Below are 8,685 nucleotides of genomic sequence, written 5' to 3'. Positions count from 1 at the left end.
GTTCCATGATTGGGTGCAATTGCATATTTTCTATGATGGACTCTCTTATGAATCAAGGAAGGCTGTAGACCATTCATCAGGAGGTTCATTGAACAGGAAAAAGACTGTGGAAGAGGCCATTGAAGTGATTGAGACAGTGGCTGAGAATGAGTACTACTATGCATCAGAAAGGCACAACACTAAGGGAGTCATGGAGCTGAACCATGTTGATACAATTCTAGCCCAAAACAAGGTGTTTGCCAAACAACTAGCCGAGCTTACCAGGCAATTAGAAACAAAGCAAGTGGCTGCAATACACACACAAGATCAAGAGGAAGTAAGCATTGAAGGAGGTGATTGGGAAGAGGCCAACTATGTGGGAAACCAACAAAGGCAATCATATGATCCACACTCCAACACTTACAACCCAGGATGGAAAAATCACCCAAACTTTGGGTGGGGGAACCAACAAACCCAACCACAAAACCACAAACCTTACAACCACAACCAACATAACAATTCCACATACCAAAACTCCAACCAAAGATCATACCAAGCCACACAAAACACTTACCCCCAACCATCCTATCATGGCCAAAATAATCAACCTACCCAACTTAATCCGAACCAACAATTTCAAGATCAATTAAACCGGATAGAAGGAATGATGGTAACCATGAGTCAAGACATAACCGAATTGAAAGCTTTTAAGGAAGAAGTAAATTCTAACCTACAAAACCAAGGAGCTGCCATCCAGAAGCTAGAAAATCAAATTGTGTATTTGTCTAAGCAAACCCCTGGGACAAGCGCTTCTCATGCTGCCAAGGCTATTGCAAGGGAAGAATGTAAAGCCATAACCCTCAGAAGTGGAAAGAATCTGAAGGAGATCTCAAAGGAAACCACAGAGGATGAAGCAAAGGAAAATGTGAAAGACAAAGAACAAGGACAATCTTTTACACCGTCTGCAACAAAAGAAAAAGAAAAAGAGGTCCTGAAGCCTTATACACCTAAAGCACCTTATCCTCAACGTTTGATGAAAAGTGAAAAAGATGGCCAATTCTCCAGGTTCTTGGAGATTTTCAAGAAGCTTCAAATCAACATTCCCTTTGCTGAGGCAATAGAGCAAATGCCACTATATGCAAAATTCTTAAAGGAATTGATGACCAAGAAGAGAAGCTGGAGAAATGAGGAAACTGTATTGTTAACTGAAGAATGCAGTGCCATCATTCAGCACAAATTGCCTCAAAAATTGAAGGATCCAGGCAGTTTCCAAATCCCCTGCATCATAGGAGAAGTCATGGTGGAGAAGGCCTTGTGTGACTTAGGGGCCAGTATCAATTTGATGTCTCTAACAATGATGAGAAGAATGAAGATTGAGGAAGCCAAACCAACAAGAATGGCCCTCCAATTGGCAGATCGAACTTTTAAATTCCCTCATGGGATAGTTGAGGATTTGTTGGTGAAGGTGGGAGATTTTATATTTCCTGCTGATTTTGTGGTGTTAGATATGGAGGAAGAAGCCAAAGCTTCAATAATTCTGGGAAGACCATTCCTGGCTACTGCTGGAGCCATCATAGATGTACAAAAGGGTGAACTCACTCTTAGACTACATGATGAGAAATTGGTGTTTAATGTATTCAAGGCAATGAGCTATCCATCAGAATCACTAAGGGAATGCATGAGGGTGGATGTAGTGGACATTGCAGTACAAGAAACCTTTGAGGAAACAACAAATGAAGTGGCGGAGGAGGAGTTCACCAAGGACATAGAAGTTAGTGACATCAAGGCTGCTGAAACAACCATGCCAAACATGCCAGAGATAGTGAAAGAAAAGGAGGAAACACCAAAACCTGAGCTCAAGGCACTGCCCCTAATCTCAAGTATGCATACTTGGGTAGTGATGAGAGCTATCCTGTTATCATTAGCTCTGCCCTGAGCCAAGAACAGGAAGAAGAATTGATCAAGGTGCTACAAACTCATCAAGATGCCATAGGATGGACCCTAGCAGATTTGAAGGGGATAAGTTCATCCATATGCATGCATAAAATCTTGTTAGAAGAGGATGCTAGACCCTCCATTCAAGCTCAGAGAAGATTGAATCCCGTCATGAAAGAAGTGGTACAAAAGGAAGTTATGAAGTTATGGCAGGCAGGGGTAATCTACCCCATTTCTGATAGCCCATGGGTTAGTCCCATCCATGTAGTTCCCAAGAAAGGTGGGATAACTGTGGTGCCAAATGAGAAGAACGAACTCATACCCACAAGAACCGTCACTGGGTGGAGGATGTGCATAGACTACAGGAAGCTCAATGAAGCCACCAGAAAGGATCATTTCCCACTCCCATTCATGGATCAGATGATTGAAAGGCTTGCCGGACATGCTTACTATTGTTTTTTAGATGGATATTCAGGCTACAACCAAATAGTGGTTGATCCTAAAGATCAAGAGAAAACATCATTTGTTTGTCCATATGGAGTTTTTGCTTATAGACGCATGCCCTTTGGATTGTGCAATGCACCTGCCACTTTCCAAAGATGCATGCTGTCCATCTTTTCGGACATGATTGAAAAATTTATTGAGGTCTTCATGGACGATTTTTCTGTGTTTGGAGATTCTTTTCCTAGCTGCCTACACCACCTTGCCTTGGTGCTTAAGAGATGCCAAGAGACTAACCTAGTGTTAAACTGGGAAAAGTGTCATTTCATGGTCACAGAAGGAATAGTCCTTGGCCACAAAATCTCTAACAGAGGCATTGAGGTGGACAGAGCTAAGGTGGAACTCATTGAAAAATTACCTCCACCAAGTAATGTCAAGGCAGTTAGGAGTTTTTTGGGACACGCTGGTTTTTACAGAAGGTTTATTAGAGACTTTTCTAAAATAGCCAAACCTTTGAGTAACTTGCTTGTCTCTGATACACCCTTTGTATTTGATAAAAATTGCATGCTAGCCTATGAACTTTTGAAACAAAAACTGTCCTCTGCACCTATCATTGCCCCACCTGATTGGAACTTACCTTTTGAACTGATGTGTGATGCATCAGACCTTGCTATTGGGGCAGTGTTAGGACAAAGGAAAGACAATTTGGTACATGTGATTTATTATGCCAGTAAAGTCTTGAATGATAACCAAAGGAATTACACAACCACTGAAAAAGAACTCTTGGCAATAGTCTTTGCATTTGACAAATTTAGATCCTATCTCATTGGATCTAAAGTCATTGTCTTCACTGATCATTCAGCTTTAAAATACTTACTTGCTAAACAAGAATCCAAACCAAGACTTATTAGATGGGTTCTTTTGTTGCAGGAATTTGACATTGAAATCAAAGACAAGAAGGGTGTAGAGAACAAGGTGGCAGACCATTTATCAAGAATACCATGTGAAGAAGGAAGCGCACAAAGCACACATATAAATGAGTGCTTTCCTGATGAACAACTCATGGTAATTCACAAAGCTCCTTGGTTTGCAGACATAGCAAACTTCAAGGCCACTGGGAGTTTGCCGTTGGAATTTAACAAGCATCAAAGGAAGAAATTGGTAAATGATGCCAAATACTTCATCTGGGACGAACCATACTTGTTCAAAAAATGTTCCGATGGCATACTCAGAAGATGCATATCAGAGGAAGAAGGAAGGGAAGTCTTATGGGACTGCCATGGCTCCACTTATGGAGGACATTTTGCAGGAGAAAGAACAGCAGCTAAGGTGTTGCAGTGTGGTTTTTATTGGCCCACTATCTTCAAAGATGCAAAGGAACTAGTGAAGCACTGCCATGAATGCCAGAAAGCGGGGAACCTGCCAAGAAGAAATGAAATGCCACAACAATTCATTCTGGAACTTGAATTGTTTGATGTATGGGGGATAGATTTCATGGGACCCTTTCCCTCCTCATACTCAAATAATTACATTCTTGTGGCAGTAGACTATGTCTCCAAATGGGTTGAAGCAATAGCAACTCCAACCAATGATAATAAGGTAGTCATGAACTTCCTCAGAAAACACATTTTTTGCCGTTTTGGGGTTCCAAGAGCAATCATCAGTGATGGAGGAAGCCACTTCTGCAACAAACCATTAGAGGCATTGCTTCTAAAATATGGAGTCAAACACAAAGTAGCCACACCATACCATCCACAAACAAGTGGGCAAGCCGAAATATCTAACAGAGAACTCAAAAGGATCCTGGAAAAGACTGTGGGAACTTCAAAGAAGGACTGGTCGATTAAGCTAGATGATGCTCTTTGGGCATATAGGACAGCTTTCAAAACACCAATTGGAATGTCTCCTTACCAACTAGTATATGGAAAAGCTTGCCATTTGCCACTGGAGTTGGAGCACAAGGCATACTGGGCCTTGAAACTTTTGAACTTGGACAACAAAGCTGCTGGAGAAAGGAGGATGTTGCAAATTCAAGAGTTGGAAGAATTCAGAGCGGAAGCTTATGAGAATGCCAAAATTTACAAAGAAAGAGCAAAGAAGAAGCATGACAGCAACATAGCCCCAAGGAAATTTGAAGAAGGACAAAAAGTATTGCTCTACAATTCTAGGCTGAAGCTATTTCCAGGGAAGCTAAAATCAAGGTGGTCTGGACCATTCCTTGTCACCAAGGTCTCCAAATATGGACAAGTAGAAATCATGGAAGAAAAGTCACAACGAGCCTTCATTGTGAACGGTCAAAGACTCAAACATTACTTGGGAGATGTGGATGAGAAGGACAAAGTTAAATATCACCTCAACTGAGGAAGCTGACCGTCAAGCTAATGACGTTAAAGAAGCGCTTGTTGGGAGGCAACCCAACCTGAGGTAATACCCTTTTGCTGTTTCTTTTATTTGTTTCAATAAAAAGGGTGAAGTAGTTTCTGTGCATTGCAAAGAATTAAGTTTGGTGTTTCACACCAAACAATGAATTCGTGGATCAATAATTCAAAGGGGAATGTGTGACTCTAAGTTTGGTGTTCCACCATAAAGATCAACTGAACACAACAACCTTTGAATTATATGAGAAGAACAACCATTCTAAGCAGTCACAGAAATGCTTAAAACCCTTAGCAGCAACTTCATTCCAAAGAGAACTCAAGGATTCAAAGCACAGAGAAGTAAGTGGGAGACTAAGTTTGGTGTTCACACACCAACTTAAGACTCAGATACTTACCCACACATAGTTGAGCTAACCAATCAAGTGCTTGAGAAGCAAGCAACTTCATCACTCTTTGCAGGAAAGGAAACAAGGATTTTAAAGCATGAAGCAACATTTAGGAGAAGAAGGGAAATCAAATTGTTTCCTGGCAACAAAGAGAAAACAAGGAATTTCACAAGGTGGTATTGTTCCTTGATAATTCTTTAAAAAGGGCAAACAAAAGCATGCTTGTTCTGGTTTAAACTGAAAATGTTGAATCTTTCTGGAATGTGAAGTTTTTAGTATATTTGTCTGTTTATTGCTTTGAATAAAGTGAATGCCTAGATGTTTGGATATAACTTCACCTTCTTAAACGAGTGCTTGCCATGCTTGTTCTGTTTCCAAAAATAAAAGACAAGTTTGAACAAAAGTAACTTGGCTAAATTAGTGACGAATCAAGTAGAATTAAGTGGTGGTATGCATGCTTGATTGTTTAGTCAGATCACTGGAATTAGAGTGTAGAATTATCATTCTTTGTGTAGAAATTGAAAACTGTCTATGGATCTTGATGAATAAATGACTTTGGCCATGAAAAAGAAAGAAAAAGAAGAAGAAAAAGCCACTGAAAAAGGGCAACCAAAAGCAAAAAAAAAAAAATTGAGAAAATAAGCTAGGTACCAATGGTTTGAACTTCTGAGACAAATGCCTGTGGTGTTTATGTATTAAGGATATGCTTGGATGAATAGGTTCTGAGGAGTGTTTCAACACTTGGTAACTTGGGTTAACTAACCCGGGATTATCAACCAAAAGTCCATTATCAAGAGCAACCTAAATACAAAACATTTAGTCACACAAAGAGGTGCTGGGCACCAATGTCTCAAGAAGAAATGTGAACTAAAATGCCTAAAGTGGATATGTGTAGTGCACTGATAAGAAAAGAAAATGCCAAAGGCTTGTGCAACACATGACACTAAGCAAACAAGGAGCAAAAGAAGCTCTAAGAAAAAGAAAAGAAAAACAAAGAAGAGAAAAGTGCCAAAGACATAAGAATAACAAGAGGCCATAGCAGTGTTTGATGGATGCAATGAAAAAGTGATAATCTTACCTGATAAGTATGAAAAAGTGATGCTGCAACTTTCTGCATAAAACCCTTCTGAGGAACTTCAAATGCTTGCTAATATAGCCAATGTAATTGCTTTCTGTTTCATACTTTCTTCTTAAATAACTCAGGACTTGCTTAGGGACAAGCAAGTATTAAGTTTGGTGTTGTGATGCCAAGGCATCTTAGGCTAGTTTCACTAGCATTTTCTGTTAGTTTTAGTTGTTTTATGCATTTTCTTGAGCTTAAAGTAACCAAAAATGGTTAAATGAAGAACAAAGCAATGAACCATCCAAACAGTATGATTTTGATGCAAATTCCATGAGTTTTAGTTATATTACTTGAATGATATGAATGGAAGAATTCTCATGAAATTTTGCAAGACTTTGATGCATTTGTTTGGATGATTTCAGGGGAGAAGAGGCTAAGCAAGGAAGCAACAAAATCAATAAAGGAAGCTTGAATATCACATGTGGAGTTTAAGTTCCAGTTTAAGCCTAAACTGGAGCTTAAACGCCAGAATCATGAGGCTAAGAAATGCTTGAATTGAAGTTTAACCTCCAGTTTAACCTCAAACTGGAGGTTAAACGCCAGAATGAAAAGTCTCACCAAAGAAGCATTCCACGTTTAACCTCCAGTTTGACCTCAAACTGGAGGTTAAACGCCAGAATGATAATGCCACTCAGGAAGGAGTTCCACGTTTAACCTCCAGTTTAACCTTAAACTGGAGGTTAAACGCCAGAATGGGAAAAGCACCAGGGAGCCATTTCCACGTTTAAGCTCCAGTTTGACCTCAAACTGGAGCTTAAACGTGTTCGACCAAGAACTCTCCTCCAGGGTTGCTCTCTCCATTCCCACGTTTAAGCTCCAGTTTGACCTCAAACTGGAGCTTAACGTGTTCGACACCTCCAGGGCTACTCTTCTAAGCTTCCACGTTTAACCTCCAGTTTAACCTTAAACTGGAGGTTAAACGTGTTCGACCTCCAGGGCTGCCCTTCCTATATCCACGTTTAAGCTTCAGTTTAACCTTAAACTGAAGCTTAAACGTGTTCGACTACATGACTCTCCAGGGCTGCCTTCTTCCATTTCCACGTTTAAGCTTCAGTTTAACCTTAAACTGAAGCTTAAACGTGCTTCTACAAAAGGCCTCACTGGAAGTGTCTGGCGTTTAAGTTGCAGTTTAAGCTTAAACTGCAACTTAAACGCCACCCTTGGAAAAGGTTTCTGGACCAAAATATTGTGGTTTAAGTTAGTATTTGAGCACAAACATTAACTTAAACTTATTCTGGTATGAAACCCAATTGAATATCATGGTTTATGGATTGGGCCTGAAGGATTGATGAGTCTGAAATTTCAATTTATTGAGTCATGTGCCATTATTTGATTATCACTAAGTTGGCTCAATGAATGTTACAGAATTTGGATCAACAACCTCATCAAGATTATGGATCATAAACCCAAGGCAAAAGGAAAGCAGGGAGAGGCCTCAAAGCCCAAGAAACACAACAGAAGCTCAATATAGAAAGTGTATAAATAGGATAGAATTTAAGTTAGAAGGAACCTTTTAACTTTTACCTTCACTTTTAGCTAGTTTTCATATCTTTGTAATTGAATTCAGAGCTATGACTCACTAAACCCCCTTTCATTGGGTTAGGGAGCTCTATTGTAATTCAATGAATCAATAATAGTTTATCTTCTTCTTCAATCTTTTCTCTTGAATTTTGTTAGAAAGCTTCTCGATCTAATTCCATTGGGTAGTTGTCTTGGGAAAGAAACTACCCATAATTGGAATCCTTCGGAACCTTGGGAAAGGAATGGAGGATTCATGCTAGAGAAGCTTTCTCACAGTGAATTGGATTGGGGTTTGGATGGATATTGTGACATGTAATCCTACCAAATTGTGGTTCATGAAACTGTGTGGTATAATCAGTGATCGAGCATCATCTCTTCTTATGAACACTTAAACCAAGGGATTGGGAATTTGTTCATTTTTAGAGAGTATTGGTGAGCCAAGGGATTGGGATCCAATCATATAAGATTGCCAAGCAAAATTCAATGAACGCATTGCTTGAGGAAGAGATAAACATGTTTTGATTCGGAGATCTCAATATCTCCTATAACCCAATGAATCCCCAATTCTGATTTCCATCTTCTCTTTACATTCTGCAACTCAATTCATGCAATCAACCCCCATTCCCTTTTAATTTCAGCAATTTAGTTTCTGCTCTTTAATTCATGCAATTTAAGATTCCGCCATTTAATTTTCTTGTCATTTATTTTTCCCGCCAATTTTACATTCCGCAATTCTCATCTCAAATCTTGATTCCGCTCAACTAGAACACACTTCTAATCCGAATTGCTCACTCAACCAATCCTTGTGGGATTCGACCTCACTCTATTGTGAGTTTTTTACTTGACGATAACCGGTGCACTTGCCGGAAGGAATTTTGCCGATCGTGCAATTTCCTAAATCGTAGCATAACTAGTTATGCCA

The sequence above is a fragment of the Arachis hypogaea genome, chromosome 13 (assembly GCF_003086295.3).
Source record: "Arachis hypogaea cultivar Tifrunner chromosome 13, arahy.Tifrunner.gnm2.J5K5, whole genome shotgun sequence".
NCBI classification, from domain to species: Eukaryota; Viridiplantae; Streptophyta; class Magnoliopsida; order Fabales; family Fabaceae; genus Arachis; species Arachis hypogaea.
Note: the sequence above shows the minus strand (reverse complement) of the source record.